Source organism: Carassius gibelio, chromosome A22, assembly GCF_023724105.1.
Source record: "Carassius gibelio isolate Cgi1373 ecotype wild population from Czech Republic chromosome A22, carGib1.2-hapl.c, whole genome shotgun sequence".
Classification (NCBI taxonomy): Eukaryota; Metazoa; Chordata; class Actinopteri; order Cypriniformes; family Cyprinidae; genus Carassius; species Carassius gibelio.
The window spans coordinates 3,898,990-3,918,485 of NC_068392.1; the positions used below are offsets into that span (position 1 = coordinate 3,898,990).

A 19,496-nucleotide genomic window follows, 5' to 3' on the forward strand; every position below is an offset into this window, starting at 1 on the left:
AAGACATGACATATCAAAACCTACATTGTCCAGACAGAAGAGAAACTTAATGTTTTCTCTGAATAAAGATGGTAAGATTAGCAGTGCTGCATTTTTCTCCAGATCTGCAATATCTGTTTACACAAAAACAACAAAACAAAACAGGTTATTCGTACACATTATATTTTAGCTGTGATGGTGTTTTTGGAAACCCTGTAAATTTGAACAAATAACAACATCTAAATAATAACATTATTATTTTGCTTATTTTTTAAAATTCAATTATTACTATATAAAGACTGAAATTACTGTAATTACTTAGTCAAATAAAATATTTTTATAATTTATTTTACACTTCATGATTTCAAACATTAATCATTAATTAGTATGTGAGCAGAGTAGCATCCAAAATCAAAGTACTTCTGCTGAGATTCTGAAGTATGCTTACAATGGACACTTTACTACTCCATGAGAACACAGGAGAGGATTTATGAGTGGCAGTGAAGCAATGCGACTGAGGTTGTAAAAAATGTTAAAAAAAAAATTCAGTTCAAAATGTCTCAGTTCACATTACTTTAAACTCCGATCTCCGTGTGCAAGTGTTTTGTTTGCATGTATGTCATTGCAGCAGTATATTAAACTTTAATTGTAATTAAACTGACTGGAACTACCTGTGAATCAAATTATTTTAATGCACACCTTTTAGCCAATCAGAATCAAATATTCAGACAAACCATGATATAAATAGATTTATTAGAGAAACCATTCAACAAACCAAGCAACTAATGGTTGAGTTAAGGAAAAAAAGAACACTTTTTGTGTGGTTGTGTCAATTTGCTAAAGTAAACAGTAGTGTTCCTGTAGCTCAATTGGTAGAGCTTTGTGCTATCAAGGTAGGGGGTTCGATTCCCCAGGAACATATGATTGGTAAAAAATTGATAGCCTGAATGCACTGTAATGCTGTGTTCACACCAAACACGAATAGAGCATCTGGCGTGAATGATTTCAATGTTAAGTCAATGCAAAGGCGCGTTTACACGTGTCTGGAGGTCTCGCGGCGTGAATGAGGTGTTTAGCGCGGTGCGGAAGACACGAATTTGCCTCGTTTGCGCGAATGGCACGAATTGAGCGTCTGGCGTGATAGGCGCGTTAAGCGCGAATGGTGCTTTTTGCGCATTTTGCGTTTGACGCTAATTCATATCTGTTGCCCGAGTTGAACAATTTTAACATTGAAATTTGAAATTTGCGTTGATTCGCGGCGTGTTAACCAATCAGGCTCCTGCTAGTAGTCACTCATTCAACATGCAGGAACGACTGATGTTGTCAGTGAGCAGTCAACCGGAGCTATATGACAAAAGTTCATATTTCTATAGAGACAGGAATAAAAAGGACCTATATATATAAAACATATTAATAGATTAACTGAATAAAGGCCAAAGATAAGAAACGTTTCTTCTTATCCCAAACTAATTATATTTTATCTTGAACCACTAACATCAGAGCCAGTGCAAAAATCAGAGCCAGTGGCAAAAATCAGAAGGTCTAGCCGAGGTGAGGCTGCTCTCGGCGGATACATGATGATGAAGCTCCCGCTGATCGTGTGGTGCTCACGTCTCCGAGATCGGCGAAACACATTTTTTAAATAGTCTTTATAAATAAACCGCATATTTGAGTTTAAAACAACTACATTCTCACCTGAAATACTTTTAAAAGTACATTTCATGACACGATAACAGTAATTTTTAGAAAATTAACCGGATAAAAATGGCGGTTGAAAATGCTGCGTGAACTCAGCTGGCAGAAGCCCCGCCATGACGTGAATTCACGTCTGTTGTGAAGTTAATTTCACGTGCAAATGCAGCAAATTTCACGCGCGAATGATCTCAAAATCTTCAAGCGGCAAACTAGACGCGGTAGAGACAAATTTGACGCTCTATTCACTCTATTTGGTGTGAACAGCGAATGAAAGCAGCACACATACAGCACTCGAGCGCCATCTAGTGTTCTTGATCAGGATCGTGGCAGCTCCCACGATAAGCTCCTCTATCCAATTTAAATATAAGGAAGTTTGATAGCATTTATTATATGTTGAACGGACAATTGTTTTTCATTTAAATAATAGACGGTGCCATCTGGCAGATTTTTAAAGAACAATCGTTTAAACAGGATCGGCACTGTGATCTCAAAATCTACTGTCTCTCACTGGACCTCAACAATCACTGATGAACAGTGGACAGTTTTAACTGCTTAGGACAAACAAGGGACTCATGAACAACCATCACAAAACAAACAAACAGTCATTAATCTTTCAGGTTACATCACAGTGTCGAGTACGTCAAATTTTGAACTGGTTCATTTGTGAAAAAAAGTAGCTTATTCTAGTGAGTGCTATAAAAAAAAAACATGCAATATGCCTCAAGTTGAATGCAAACTTTAAAATGTTATACATAATACTCATGTATTGGCTATTTGGAAAACAACATAGTGTGCACGATGCTGATAAAATATTTTTGAGATAAGCTTAACTGAGCAGCAAAGCTGAGCAAAACTATTAGATAATAACAGCATAGTATAAAAGTAAACATTAAAAGTTAAGCACAATTGTGAGAGAGAAGAGAATGTGGACAGCCGCTGGACATTCATTTGTTTTATTAGCGTTTCATCAGGCTCAATGTTAAACAAAAAAATAATTCACTCTGAAGCGTGAAATAAAATAACCCTGACACAATCAGAAATACAAAACAAACGAAAACAATTAAATACAAAAATAAATAAAATCACCAAATAAATTAACATTAACAATCAAGAGAAACCGATGAGCAGGATCCACTCAAAAAATACAAAAATATAGATACATTCAATGTCAATAGAATTAAGTGCAATCAATTTGTATAACATAAAAATAAGTCGCAGTTCCTAATAAAAACAAATAGAAACTAAAAATAATATAAAAGTTGGCAAACATGCCTTGCAGTAAAAAAGCATCACAACAAACTTTTCATAGATTTACATTCAACTGGACAATTTTGGAATTATACTAATGTTTCCAGACATTTTTAGTAGTGAAGAAAATGTCACATGCCACGTTATATGAAAAACACACATTGGAGAGAAACACTGGCTCTCATTCAACACATAACTAATAATGAACTAATGAAACAGCCAGCAGTTTATCCAGTAGACATTACATGCAATTCCTAATATTTATGAAAGGTGCAATATCAATTCAATTTACCTGGATGCAGATGATTTTAAATAGTTCACCAGAGGATAAATAAGACATTTATTTTGAAATGATATTGAAAATGATATATGACATTGAATAATGATAATGTTACATAAATGTTATGAATAATGGTTTGTAAGGAAGCTGCTGGAAGTGTCCAATCTGACCAGGAATCTGACCAAAAATAAAGAAAAAAAAATTACACAATGTAAATAAATAAATAAATAAATATATACAGAGTGAAGAACTCAGGTGGGAAGTTCTTTTCTGTTATGTAGGTAACATTTTGGTCAAACATCAGGTCATTTCATTTAAAGATTATTAAAACAAATTAATTAGAAAGTGCTTTTCGGTCACACATTTTCAAGGAAAACTATTGACAATGACATTATTAATCCATCCAGAAATCCATATTATTGGACACTCTGCTAAAATAAGAATCATTGTTGATGATGAAAAATGAACTTCTGACTTGAGTAACTCGCCAGAGTCAGTCATCAGCTGTCACAGAAGCTCATTCTGTGGAATCTGAAATACAGAACAAAGATCATAAATGACTTTCACTTGCTCCACTTCTGCCTCCTGCTTTCCACATCTGTTACATCACTGGAGTTTGTGCATTAATGAAATTTATTTTTTAATGCTGCTTGATAAAGAACAGCCTGAAGAAAACCACGTCACACACATACGATCACAAAAATGGTTTAAACCTGACTAAACATCACCTGCTACACCTTTGCAATCTTCAGCACAATGTTTTCTCACACTGTATCATCTGAAATACTTACAAACTTGACTTTTTTTCCTGAAGAAGAAAACAACAACAGCAGCTGCAGCCAGCGACAGAAAAACCCCGACAGCAATCCCTGCTGTTTGACCTGGAGACAGAGCTTGAGTCCCACCTGAGGTAACTGGAGACAGAGAGGCATAAGAGTAAAACACAGTACACTGACAGGGATGGAGTTCACAGAGCGAAAGTGAAAAGTGAAAGTGACATGACATTCAGCCAAGTATGGTGACCCATACTCAGAATTTGTGCTCTGCATTTAACCCATCCGAAGTGCACACACACAGAGCAGTGAACACACACACACACCCGGAGCAGTGGGCAGCCATCTATGCTGCGGCGCCCGGGGAGCAGTTGGGGGTTTGATGCCTTGCTCAAGGACACCTAAGTCATGGTATTGAGGGTGGAGAGAGCACTGTACATGCACTACCCCCACCCACAATTCCGTCCGGCCCGAGACTCAAACTCACAACCTTTCGATTGCGAGTCCAACTCTCTAACCATTAGGCCACGACTTCCCCTGTTGCTAGGCTGGTAGCAATAGTCAATATATAGACTTATAGCCCAATATATGTACATGACCTCAATCATTTTTGGTGATACAATACTTAAAAATGTAGGTCACCCTGTTTTGTATATTCCACTTTTGCAGCTTCTCCTACATAACCTGGTGTAGTCGTGAGGAGCTTGTTAAAATGTAAAACATGCTTCTACAAACAAAGTTTCATCTGCAGATTTGGTCTTGTTTAGGGATCTGTGCCTTTGTGCATTCAGACATCTGACTGCTGAGTAGTGATTGTGTTTTTCAGCAATAGTGTGCATCCTTCATTTACAGCGAAAAGAAGGTCCAGGAAAAAAAAAAATCTGTGGATAGAAGAATCTCAATACAAGTCTGCTGTGCAATTTTCTTTCTTTCTACTTGTTACTTTGCACTTGCAAAAAAAAATAAAAAAAAATTACTATTTATTAAAAACCTTAAGGTACATAATGTTTGGATATTACCACGATCTAAATATTCTCAAAAATTAAAAGTTTGTTGTCTTTTGAATGTTCCGTGGGGGTCTGCCTCTGGGTCATGGAGCGGGTCTTTCAGGATGCTGGGTATGAAAGTCCTCTGAGCAGGTTGGGGTCGTGGATATCCTGACGAGGTACCCAACATCTTTCCTTTGGTCCATAGTCCTCCCAGTCTACCAGATACTCCAGTCACCCACCACGACGTCGGGAGTCTAGAATCTCTCGTACAGTGTAGATGGGTTCAGCGTCAATGGGTGGTAACGGGGGGTCTTCATCAGGGACCGGGGTCTGTGGAAGGAACAGAAACAGGAGCGTGATGGGGCTTTAACAGGGAAGCGTGAAAGGTGGGGTGTATCCGATATTGAGCAGGTATGTGTAGACGATAGGTGACAGGGTTAATTTGTCGCTCTACTGGGAAAGGTCCTATATACTTAGGGCTGAGTTTTCTACAAGGTTGTCTTAATCGGATGTCTTGAGTTGCGAGCCACACCAGTTGGCCAGGTTGATATGTGGGGTTCGGCCTTCGGTAAGTATCGGCAAAATGCTGGTGACGATTCACGGCCTGTTGGAGATGATGGTGGGCCTGGTCCCATACCCTCTCACTGTTTTGAAACCAGGTATTAACAGCAAGGACTTCTGAAGGCTTACCGGACCGGGGAAACAACGATGTGTCCTGAGCCTAGGACACATTGAAACTGGGTTAGGTTAGTGGATGACTGACGAAGTGAGTTTTGTGCATATTCTGTCCAGATTAGGTCACGGTTCCAGAGGTTTTGGTTCTGATGGCAAAAGCTACTGATGTCCTGAATCTTGCGTTCAGTTTGTCCATTTGCCTGGGGATGATAGCCGAAAGTGAGACATTGAGTAGAGAGAAGAATGCCCGCCATACCCTTGAAATGAATTGTGGTCCGCGATCTGACACGGTGTCTTCTGGGATTCCAAAACACATGTTCGAAAAGGAGCTCAGCAGCCTCAAAGGCTGTGGGAAGAGCTCATAATGGTTAAAAGTCATAATAATAAAAGTTTGCAGGCCTTAGAAAATCTGTCAATGGTTACGAAGATACATGGTTTTATCATCAGAAACAGGGATGTTGATTACAAAGTCTACCCCGATGTGAGAACCAAGGGCGATGTGGAATAGGTAAGGGGAACTAGCTTTCCTGTGGGTAGCCGACGTGGGACTTTGGTCATGGCGCAGAGGACGCATCCCCGGATGATCTCTTCGACGTCCTGGTGCATTCCTGGCCACCAGTACTTGCGCTGCAAAGAAGCAAGAGTTTTATTTACACCTGGATGACCGGTTCCCACTGAAGAGTGTACTTGGGGGATAAGAGCCCTGCGATGATCCTCGGATACGAATGTCTTTCCAGGTGGCACGCGGGTGGAATGGGTTGTTGTTGAGATTGTTCGCGGAGTATTTCATCTAAGTCACCTTGAATGGGAATAACAAATAACTTGGTGGGCAACATGGGCTCTGGCTCCTCAGGGGTTTCCTCAAGGGCGTGGAGACGTGACAGAGTATCAGCTCTGGTGTTCTTTGATCCGGGACGATAAGCTATCTGAAAATGGAATCTGGTGAAGAATAAAGACCACCTGGCTTGACTAGGATTGAGTCTCTTGGCTTCCTTCAAATATTGGAGGTTCTTATGATCCGTCAGCACAAGAAACGGCTGTCTGGCCCCCTCCAGCCAGTGTCTCCACTCTTCAAACGCCAGTTTCCCTGCTAGGAGTTCTCGATTGCCTATATCGTTATTTGTCTCCGCAGCAGACAACTTCCTAGAGAAAAAGGCACAGGGCATAGGTTTAGTTGTGTTCTCTTAACATTGGGACAGGATGGCGTCGACGCCGACTATGAACTTCTTCTCTGGATCTGGATGTTGAAGCTGTGGTAAAAGCGTTTTTCAAAGCTTGGAATGCCTGTTCAGCTTCACGGTTCCATTGGAGAGTCTTGGGTTTTCCCTTTAAGAGAGAGGTAAGGGGGTGCGGGAATCATACTGTATTGATTAATAAATCTGCGGTAGAAATTAGCGAAACCCAGGAACCTTTGTAACTCCTTGATGGTCTCGGGTGTTAGCCACGATGTAATGGCTTGGGTCTTTCAATCGTCCATCTTCACCCCTTCCTTGTTGATAGTGTACCCTAGGAACTCAATGGATTGCTGGTGAGAGACACACTTCTCAGCTTTGACAAAGAGGGAAAATTCTCTGAGACGTTGGAGTACTTTGGCATGATACTGGTGATCGTTTTCATTGGGTGAGTAAATGAGGATGTCATCTATATAGACAAGAGCAAAATGGTTCAGGTACTCACAGAGGACTTCATCCAAGAAGCTTTGGAAGACGGAGTGGGTGTTTACTAGACCGTACTGCATCACCAAGTATTCGTAGTGTCCAGCAGGGGTGATGAAAGCCGTTTTCCACTCATCTCCCTCTCTAATTCTGACCAGGTTGTATGTGCCCCGTAAGTCTAATTTGGTGAAGACACGGGCAACATGGCATCCCGGAGCTGCTATCCTGGAACCAGATTGATAGCACAATCCCAAGGGTGGTGTGGGGTAAGTTTGGAGGCTGCTAGGGGGTTGAAAACATCTGCAAAGGAGGCATAACAAGGTGGGACATTGACAGACTGGTTTTCCTTGGGACTCTCAATGGACGTGGAATTTAATGATATAGCAACAGGCTGGTTATCAATATGGGACATGGAATGATTTACTTTGGCATTTTGACCATTACAACCCCACTTAAGTATTTTCCCCGTGGTCCAATCTATAAAGGGCTGGTGTTGAATCAGCCAAGGCCGGCCTAGTATCAGTTCTGCATGGCTATTGGTAAGTATGAATGGAGTGAATAGTTATTGGTGTTCAGGTTCAACACAGAGAGTGCGATTTGAGATGTCACGTACCCCTTATTTATAATTTCTCCTGTGATTGCGTAGATGAGGTAAGGCTTTGAAGTTCGAGTCCTTTGTAGACGATGGGTCTTAACGAACTTTCTTGAAATGAAATTTCCAGCTGATCCGGAGTCAACAATGGCGGTAGCCTTGACATCGAGACCTCTAAACTTCAACTTCACAGAGATGGTTAGTGGGTTTGAAAAAGAGGGTTGAGGAAGGACCGAACTCACCACTAACCGTGGAGGACGAGATGGACAGGTGCGTATGAAATGGTCTCCTCTCCCTCAGTACAGGCACAATTTTTGTTCTCTAAGACGATTTTGTTCCTCTGGAGATAATCATTGGGAATCTACTTGCACTTTTCTGGTGGTGGCTCAGGAGTTTTCTCAGGTATGCTTCAGCAAGGAACATTCTCCACTGGGTGTGCTCCTTGATAGCAGGACTGTAACCTCAGGTGAACACGGAGAGCTTGCTGCATGAATTTTTCAAATCCCAGATTATCATCGAGTCGAGTTGGAGTCGGAGTGCAGGATTTAGTCCTTGTCGATACACAGTTAGCAGGCCTACTCTGAGACGGTCTTTTTGCCCTGTCACAGGTTTAAGAGCTGATCGCTGACTGAAGAATCCCCCACCGGACGTCCAAACACTTCCTTGAAATGGCCGATAAAATTCTGTAAGGAGGAGGGGATTGTGGATTCCTGGAACTATAGCGCTTCGGCCCATCTCAGTGCTGGTCCAGACAATTGTTGTATGATAAACTATATTTTTTATCTCTCTGTAGGGTACTTGTGTGCGTGCTGCTCAAGTGCATGTGAACATTGTAGTAAAAACCCATTGCAATCTTCCTCTCTACCAGAGAAGGGCGCTGGTCGGGATATAGAGCTTGCCATATACACCAATGTGGGAGTGGGACTAGCAGAAGCGCTGTCCTCCGGCTGCGCTGAATTCATCCTTGTGTTTTAGGTCAAGCCTTCTGTCAGGATAGACTCGGGACAAAGAGGTAGGTGAATTCAGAACAGTGTATTTATTTAAAAGGTACAAGTGCTCGGTGAATCCTTAGTCCTCAGGTGCACGGTGAAAGCTACGTTATTCAAGTGCGGGCTGTATGGTAATCACATGGAACGTGATAGCAGACAGGTGAGTTCGCTTGGTACAGAGGTGTCAAAGCCACAGATCGCTCACTAATTTTCTCTTCCTTCTTAGATGCCGAAGACAACATCAACTCAGGACAATCACAGGAGACTACAGCGACCATCAAATCACTGGATGCTACACGGTGATCCGCGGTCCTGAGGGCAGCAGAACAAGGACACAGGTTAGTGTAACACAAAGGTGAGTATACGTTACGTCTGGCTTGCAGGAGCTCAGGAGACAAGTGCGATGAGACTGTTCCTGTTGGAGGCTTGACGGCGAACTGAGGTACGGGTGAGTGCTTTTTATAGTGTCAGTGATTGGCTCAGTGATGCGGGGCAGGTGTGGCTGGTTAATAATCAGGGGACTGTGAGCGTTGATGATTGGTGGAGACTGGGCTTGCCAGATCCTTGAGAATATCACACAACAAAATGTTTTTATCGTAACAGGCTATCTGTGTATTGTTTTAAAAAAGTGTATTGGAGGATGTTTTACAAGAGAACCTTTTTTTCTTTCTCAGATTTCTACTTCAAAATGTCATTTATTTTGATGTGTTGCTGTTTCTCTGTAACCATTTATAAAATCACTTTCTAAGTGGAAATTGATTTTACGCTATTTTTTAATACTGCAACAGTGAATTTGTTTAATAATTCTAATTGTGTATTTTCAAAAGGCAATCAGTCTGTATCAGGTGACAGATCTCTTTCTGCATTCGCATTGTCCGTCATCACATCACTATTCATTTGCATAAAGTTCAACTAGCTCTCACTTGCTTTGTCCTATTGATTGTAACATCTCAAATTATAATGATTTCTGTATTCACTACTGATGCAGTTTAACTGAAATACAGGACTGAATCACAATATTGTAAGTAGCAAATAACACAGATTTAACAGTTTAAAATACTCTGTAAACAGTTGTTACTATGCTGTTAGACAGACAGATGCCAGTCTTAGCTTGCATTATCAATGCATTAAAGGCATAGTTCACCCAGAAATGAAAATTCTGCCATCCTTATTCCCCATAGAGTCTTGCCAAACCTGTAAAAAAAAATATTGTGCTGAACACAAAGGAAGATATTTTGAAGAATGTGGGTAACTAAACAGATTCTGGTCCCCATTGACCCTTATATTATTGAAAAGAAATACAATGGGAGTCGATGGGGACCAGAAACTGTTTAGTTACCCACATTCTTCAAAATATCTTCCTTAATGTTAAAAAACATGAGCGGGAGTGAAGGATGACTTTGAATAATTTTTGGCTGAACTATTTCTTTTAATGCTGAAGAAATTGAAGGAGTTCAACTGAGAAAAATTATAGACACAAATATAAAAATTACAAGTAGATTGGTTTGTCTTTCAGTTGACTACAGCTTGATTTTGACGTTGAATCCTCAACCCACTCACATCATATCTCTGTGAGCTCACATTATGACTTATAGTTGCACATTTCAAGTCTGGAGGAGACTTCCTGGATAAAGTGACAACAAACAGTACCAACAATTCAGTCACACAGTGGTTACTCTAGTAAAAGCCATTGGTTCCGAGTTTGTAAAATTGTGATTTCTTAAATATACTTTTGATCGCCAGTGATCACATGACTTGGGTTTTGTGAGGTCTTGCTTTTAGGGGGAAACGTCCAGCCACCTTTCTACATACAGTTAAATTAAAACAACATCTTGTTGATTTCCTATAACTGGAAATGAGATTCATCAAGACGCATGGACATGTTGTCCATCTTGCATGTTTAACAGTTCAATTTCAGAGAATTTAGGTTGAGGCATTGAAACTATGTAAATAATTTAATAATAAAGCGGGAATGCATTAGACTCACCGGTGACAGTGAATGTCTTCCTAATGGTGTTGATGCTGTTGGTTAGTTCATAAACACCACTGTCTGTATCTTTGATGTCTGTGATGGTGAGATCTCCAGTCTGACCGTTCAACACCAGTCTGCCTCTGAATTTCCCATCAAGGGCATCATCATACGTTGTGGGGTTATTGTTATTTCTTACTCTAGCTATGAGAATGTCTCCAAACCTCCAGTCTATCACATCATCTTTCTTTATTTCAGTAAGACTAGGGAACAGAGTGGGAGAGTCTCCCTCCTTCACTAACACAGTTTCACCAAACACACCTGGAAAACAAATAGGAAGAGTTATCTGAGAAATCTGTTTTTAAGGCACAAATGCACATCTGAATGCTATGATTATGTTACATTTTCCACCTGAATACATTTTGAGGGCAGCAGAGGTACATTTCTACTAACTCCTATCAATAAATCAGTACTTACGTGATTAAATATTTGCTTGGTTATCACCAAATGTCTACGGTTAGTTGTAGATCATTGTTGTAGACCCTTTTGCTGCCTCAGAAGTCTGTCTGAAATACCTCTCTATGTAAAAGCTGCCTTAGATTTTGGAAGTTTTAATAGATTTCAGTATACAATAAATGTGACCCTGGAGCACAGAAGCAGTCTTAAGCCTTTGAGGGTCAAAATTAAAGATTTTAATTTTATGCCTAAAATCATTAGGATATTAAGTAAAGATCATGTTCCATGAAAATATTTAGTATATTTCCTACCCTGAATATATCAAAACTTACTTTTTAGTAATATGCATTGCTAAGAACTTAATTTGCTTTAAAGGTGATTTTGTCAATATGTTGATGTTTTTGCACTTTTTCAAATAGTTATATCTCAGCCAAATATTGTCAGATCCTAATAAACCATACATCAATGGTAAGATTATTTATTAATTGACACTTAAGACTGGTTGTGTTGCCAGGGTCACAAATACTTAAGTAAAAGAACAATAATCTAAACAATGTATAATCTGGATATCCCATTCTGTGCTTTTTAATTGAAACTAACAGGGTTCCAAAATAAACTGATATAAATATATTTCATATAGGAATGTAACAACTGATCAATATGTATATTGCCTAACTATCAGCAATCTGCATATCCAAAACCAAAAATAAACACTAGGATAAACACCTACGGAAATAATATTAATAGTACAGCCCTAAAAACAAACAAAAACACGTAATTAATTTAAAATTATAACAGACATCTTTTAAAATGCAGTACTTTCACTATTTCCCAAATACTGTACAAAAAAAATGTACAAACATTTTTGCATTATTATTTTACAAAGAGAAACCGAAAGCGTTTAGAAAGAAACATAAATATTACCTTCCATATTGAATAAGAACATAAAGTACAATGTGATGCTTTTCATACTGCTGTTGAAATCAACAACAATGGAGTTTCTGAAGACGGTCAGCTGATAGGTCGGAATCGTTACGTCACGTCGCAATGCATTGTAGGAAACGCGTGCTGTGTCTGAAATCGCTCACTCGTTCACTCATTCACTAATCCCTATATAGTGTATGGCAGTTGAATTCACTATATCAGGAAGGAGTGAACAAATAGGCTTGTTTGAGATGCGCCTCGACTCGCATGACATTTAAGCGAGAGTAGGCGGCTGCAGTGAGGGGAGGAGTTAAAAAAGTGCAGGCAAGCCGGACAGATCTCTCTTCTCGTAGTGGATCTGACACCTGTGAGATCAAAGATGGCTATCGCGGGATTCACGCTTGTGCACAGTGTTGCTAATAAACTGGATGTAATTCAAGTTCTGTTGCTTTTATATGAAAATAAATAAAATGAACAAGACATTGAACATTTAATTACATACCAAAGACGTGTATATAATTTTTTTTTCTTTAATACAGACATATGTGTTTTTATTTATTAGATTTTTTTTTTTAATAAAAATTAAATTACATAACCCAAAGAGATCGCACTGTCAGATAGTTGGGGAATATTCACACATAACATAAACACACAAAACAGAGTTTTAAAATCAAACATTTAAAAGAGAACATTACATTTAAACCAATGAGCATTAAGCTGTGTCGTCAGCAAGTCGTTTCCCATCTTGCTTTTAGGCTTGTTCGACTTCATGCAGCTCTGCGCAAACCGATCATCGGCTGACTTGAAGCAGTGCATGCAGGTTAGAAATTTTGTCCGACTTGATACAGCGCTGACGCCACGTGACTGTGACGTGTGCCATCAAAGTACCGCGAGAGTGATTTGAGAGTAGCCGGAGAACTCAGCCAGCACAGTGTCTGAAGAGCGGCTGCACCACTGATCTATATATATAACTAGATCGCTCATCGCGTTCTAAACTGCCAACAGGCAATGAAGCCACCGGAAGTGTTCGATCCGCCATTTTACTAATCCCTACCAGCAGAGAGCACCATTAAGTTACATTCAAACCGCTGTCCTAAAATAACTCGATTTGAAGCTGATCAGTCAAACGGGACTCGTTTTTATGTTATGTATAATAAAGTGTTTACTTCAGATGTTATCTGCAGTGTTTACGGTCTTTTGGGACAGGATAAGCGATATATTTAAATCATGTAGGTGGGTGTGTCTGCTGCGGACTGACGACACAGGTAAGAATCAGTTTGGTTCAGACGCGCAGTGAGTCAGTCGGCTTTACGCTGAATCATGCATGCGCAGTATCATCAGCTCCTTGGTTCTTGAAACGGGTAGAAACGGTTTTCAGTTCAGTGTACTGATGATCCGAAAACCGATGCAACCGGTTCTTGACTCAAGAACAAGAATTGCTCTAACCAGCACGGGCTGCAGTTCAGTATTATCAGCTGCTCTACTCATTTTCATGTTCTGTTTACTACAAACTCAATTTGTGAATGTGTCATCATTAACTATAAATACAGTACAGATATTTCATAAATCATCCCTTATTCCTATTAAACATCTCTTTAGAGTCTTAATTATTGTCCAACTTCCCTGAAAACCCCTTTGGCCTATACATAATCTACAATATACAGATTAGAAACATTCATCTTAAAAAAAAAAAAAAGCAAATAAAATATACTTATTTTATCACACTTTCCGATGTTTAACCAAATACTTGAAAAATTACACGCATGCGCAGTATCGTTAGTTCATTGGTTCTCAAATCAGACGCGTCCGAAAGAAACGGTTTTCGGTTCAGTGTACTGTGATCCGAAAACCAATGCAACCGGTTCTTGACTCGAGAACGAGAATCAGCTCATCGGTTTTCAAATCGGACGCGTCTTACAGAAATGATTCTCGATTCAGTGTACTGGTGATCCAAAAACCGATGCAACCGGCTCTTGACTCGAGAACGAGAACTGCTCCAGCAGTGGCCGTGTTCGTTTGTCATCTGGCTCAGCTCTGTGTTCATCTTCAGTTCGGTCTTCACAGCAGTTCAGTCAGTGTACTCTTTGAGTAAATGAATTACTCCGGGATATTGGTTTATTCTGACTCAGAGGGAGTGTCAGTCACGTTATAAAAATTATCAGCTTAAGTAATTTGTGGATTAATGCTTATTGGAGACGCGAACCGTTTCAAATGATTCAGTTCGATTTGGTGAACTGGTTCAACCGGTTCACTAAGAAGAACCGGTTAAATTGAACGATTCGTTCACGAATCGGACATCACTACTCCCTCCCGCTCTTTCTTCCATCTCGACGCTACTCCGCATTGGATTGTGGGAAATAGAGCTTTAGCAAGTGTACATCAGTTGTATAATCAATCAATCAATCAATCAATCAATCGAAATCAGAATTAATTGTGGGTAAAAAGTAGAGGACGAATGTAGGGAATGAAGTCATCCACTCGAACAACACTACAAAATGGGTGACACCCGATATAATGCACTATATAGTGGGTAGGGAGCGGTTTCAGACACAGCAGTGGTGTCGTCATCATGACGCCTGTTTCACACATACTCTGTCTGCAGTGCGTATGTGTTGCATATTTTTTCACGCACCCATGTTAACAGATCAGAGCGTTCACACTGCATGCGGTTGCGGTCCGTCAGTGCATTCCAGGAGCGGTGCGTATGCAGCAATGCAGCGATCATTTACACACAGAGTCTGTTTTTGCAGTGCTGCACCTGCTGAATTAAAGTGACAACGAAAATGAACATGGATTGACACGGAAATTTAGCAATTTCACAATAAATGTATACTAATTAAAGCGTACTATGGTTCACACTATGTTTCGGCTAGGTTTAAAACAAGAAAAAGAGCACCTTTAGATAAACAAGGCAAGACAATATATCCACTTTTATGGAAGCAGAAAAACAGAGTTCATTATGACCCGTCGGATTGCTTGTAATAAATATTTAAATGCAAAACGCAGGAGAGTCGACTGTTTCTGTCAGTGTTGTTTTAATTTTAAATATTTGCATTATCCTAGCAAGAAAAGTAGGCTAATTGTTGTGTTTAAATATTTTGCCGCTTGCCTGAGCAGCTTATTATACAAACCTAGAGGTCAAATGCATGAATAATATGTTGTTTATATTTATTGAGTTTAAACTTGATTACGAAAGATTGTTACTGTTCTGTGATAAAAGAGTCACAAAGTCGAAAATATATATATATTTTTTTTTTCACATGATTTGAAATATAAAATAATGAACAAATGTTGTGTTTGTGGCCTAAACAGCCGCTGATCAGTAGCGGACTGCAAACGCGTCCTGTGTGAGAGCACAATGAGTCCGTGCTGCTTCTGCACCACATACGAAAAGCACACTGACTGCTTATGCACTGCAGACGGAGTATGTGTGAAACAGACGTGACGTAATCCCAGTGGTGAACGCAAAGCATTTTGGGAATTTGCAGCACAAACATACATAAGACACTAGACACCAATAGTATGTTCCTGCACAATCATAGGCTGCAGTTTTAGGACCCCGGCTATAGGACCCCGGTTATACACAAATCCGCCATGAACTCTATGGGCGCCACCATCTTGCCTGCCGCTATTACTGCGTGCCTGCGAAATGTGACGGTGTGACACTTGCCAGTGCCCTCTAATGGCATAAGAGGATCCTGCTCATTAAAGCTCCAATGACATGGATCATTTCCTTATCTTTAAATGCTTTTTAATGTTCTCTTAGGTGTAATTATATTGTTAGTATGATTTTTACATTTAAAATTTAGAAATAAAAAGCATTTTTAGATCCTGACATTAGCCCTCTTGCTTGAATGCTCTGTTTGAAGGGGCGTGTCTGCTGTGAGACTCTGAGTAAACCACAACTGTTGTGATTGGCTGACATCGTTGCATTCGATTTGCGTTCATGTGGAACCCGTCTCAAATATAACGTCATATATATATATATATATATATATATATATATATATATATATATATATATATATATATATATATATATATATATATATATTTGTTTTTTACTATAACAACTGTCGAGATTAATGAATCGTGGAAGTGTGGATTATATAAAAAAAATGTTCGATCTTTTCCCATCACATGAAAGACTGCAGTGATGAGCATTGAGTAGACAGAGTCTGTTTATCGCGTGGATGCAGTGATCTCGTCATTATTGCAACACGTTATCTCAAAAAATGCTTTCATCACAGCTAACAGCAAACACATGAATACAGTAAGAGCTCCGTTCGTTGTGCAGCATAACAGCGTAATTCATTGTAACGGCAGTTTGGGCAAGTGTGCAGATATACTCGCGATGTGTAACAGCTCCGGAAAAAAAGTGAGCTTTCTTTGATCGCTCTCTGTAGTTAAATCACAATTTAAATAACAGATTTGTTTCATGCTACTAAGAGAAACAACGCGAAGTTGATCGTTTAGTCACTGGCTTGATTCACTGATGCATAAACAGTATTAAACGATTTAGAAAGAAAGTCTGTGTGAACTTGAATGATTAGCTACACATCAGAAATCACTGATCACAGATCAGGCATTAATAAACACTGTTACTCACTTTTTGTGCCGGTGCTGTCGAATCCATATCATAAAAGTCTGTTTGAAACGCCTGTGCTGAATTATATGTAAATTCTCGTTGCAACGTCACAACGAGGAGATTCAAGATCAGCCTGATTGAGCTTCCATTTTCTCAAAGGCAGAGAAAGATAGAAAAATCTCGATTTACACCGATTCAAATTTCTAGAAACTTGGGGACCATATACAGGCTAGGGGAACTCATATTAATCTTAAAAAACCTCAGAAAGTGAAATTTTCATGTCATAGGACCTTTAAAGAAAATGTCTGGTGAAAGGGAACATTGTGTAGACGATGTCAGGCAGTGGCCAAAACTTACTGATAAAGGTAATTTATTCACAACATAATGTAATAATGTAAAAATATGTAATGTAATGTAATTAAGAAGTGTATTAAATGGAGTTAATTGATATTAACTAAAGTTTGGGAGCAGGGCCATGCCTCAACCTCCAATTCTATTTCCAAACCTCTTTCCGTTCTCCCCCTCCCTCCCTGCAACACACCCCACTCACAAACATCATTTCATCCCAACATCCCTTCTTCCACCCTTCCTTCAGCCTATTCTACCCTCTCTTTACCTCTCAATCGCACTCTCTCCCTAACTTCCCCTACCTCCTCCCCCCTCCTATATTCTTTCATCCTCAAATACCCCCCCCTCACTCAAAGACATCCTTTCATCCCAACATCCCTTCTTCCACCCTTCCTCTCTCCCTACCTTCCCTACCTCCTCCCCCCTCCCATATCCTCTCATCCCAATATCCCTTCTTCCACCCTTCCTCTCTACCTACCTTCCCCTACCTCCTCTGCCCTCCTATATCCTCTCATCCTCAACCCCTACCCCACTCAAAGACATCCTTTCATCCCATAATCCTTTCTTCCACCCTTCCTTCAGCCACTGTCAAGGCCACCTCTCATCTACAGGCACCTTCACACCTGTGCATTCTGTGACAGATACCACTAAATGACAAGTCTTGCCTATCCATCATGAATCCAGGCTTCTGGGATGGTGCCATTAATTCATCATGAGCCTCATTCATTTGCAGAAGCAGCCCTAGGATGTTGGTCTCTCTCCCGAAGCTACAAAGGATTCTTACCAACAACCACAGTCTCCTTACGTTCTTCACCTACTCAAAGACTTCTGATAGTCGTACCTTCAACTGCACTTCCATAATGAGGATATCCACACTAATCTACATCTCTCATCCGGCTGCATCCAACTTTATATGGATGCAACACCCTAAATAGACTTCAGCAGTTAATATGGTGGCTGCCAGGTTGATTCTGAACAGCCTCTGGAATTCAGTCCCTACAATCCACAGTCAAGAGCAGTCTCCATAGCATTATGAAACTTCATCTGCCCAGACGATGCAGTAGAAATTAAAACCATAAACAAGGCATGATTATGTTTGGCAGTTATGCAATTCATGCATGGGCCCACTTAACAACAACTCCTCCTCCGAGCAGCTCCATACCATGACTCCTTAATCTCGTAAACCGACTCTCGTCTCGTTTCCTATTTCAGAAGTTAGACTTGGCTCCGGAATAAACATGCGTCTCTCGCCGGTCATACCACTGACCAAACACCAAATAGGCTTCCCAAGAAGCCATTCTTACTTGCCTTGCTCCAAGCATGATCTTCACGATACCTCTCTGGATGGAACTGTATCAAAGTTTCCTTCCCATCAACCGACCCACTGTATACCTACAACTTAACATCTTGCGCTCATTCCTTCCTCAGATTCCCACGTGCATTTAAACCTACCTGAGAGATCTACTTTTCCTATGAATAACCACTGGCTGCGATTGCCCAGCTTCTCTCATTCCAACACATTCGTAGTTCTAAAGGCTTACGAAAACAAGAACCTGCGTTAACCATCTAACGCCTGAACTAATCAGCCTCTGCATCCTCTCCGTACAAACAGGCATTCTGAGCTCACGCATAACTCAGCTCTTCCCAACTTTGGGGGTCCTCATTGTCTGGCCTAAATATTTGCTAGAGACGGTACCCCGACCCTTAGTCTCCCTGAGCCATCAATTCAAGATGCCCTGATCAACCTGACCATCATCCCATTCCCTCGACCCCTCCATCCCATTCCCTCGACCCCTTCATCCTCTTTCTACTTTTCCCCAGTTTCATAGATTGTTTGTGGCATGGTCCTAGCTAGTGAAATGGAGTTAATTGATATTAACTAAAGTTCGGGAGCAGGGCCACGCCTCAAACAATCACCTGACTTCTAAAACCTCCATGTATACCGGGCCACCTCATACCGCTCTGCTAGTCTCGTTCTCTCGAACCCACCCTTCCCTCCCTTTCTCATCCATTCAGCCAACCTTATCCCACATTATATTTTTATCAGGTTGTATCAGGGGGTCCTCATTGTCTGGCCTAAATATATGCTAGAGACGGTACCCCCACCCTGAGTCTCCCTATAGGACCCTAGTTTTTTGTGACAGCGCCACCTACCGAACTGGATGATATAGCAACGATTGCAGTTTCAGCCTCCTCGCCAGACTTTGCATGGAGAGAAGAAGATCGCTAGATCTTTACAATGGTTTTGGAGCAGGCTACTTCCGGTAGGGCGTGAATGCGGCAGGTTCAAATCGACGATCGGTGTGAAATTTGGAAAACAAATTATTATATGTATA

General features: G+C 40.4%; 1 protein-coding gene and 1 long non-coding RNA gene across 3 annotated transcripts in view; both read right to left on the reverse strand.

The window, feature by feature from the left end:
* The window catches only part of LOC127942859 (uncharacterized), a 226,010-nt gene that overhangs the window by 81,139 nt on the left and 125,375 nt on the right, over positions 1–19,496 (reverse strand). The window lies entirely within an intron of this gene.
* LOC127942894 (uncharacterized) lies at positions 2,199–12,360 on the reverse strand. 2 transcript variants are annotated; one of them, XR_008149458.1, is made up of 5 exons: positions 12,225–12,360; positions 10,863–11,165; positions 4,618–9,187; positions 3,994–4,116; positions 2,199–3,733 (listed from the first exon to the last, which is right to left on the reverse strand). It is a non-coding gene; the product is annotated as an uncharacterized LOC127942894 (long non-coding RNA). The 2 variants fall into 2 exon arrangements; XR_008149457.1 differs by having other exon boundaries at positions 3,994–9,187.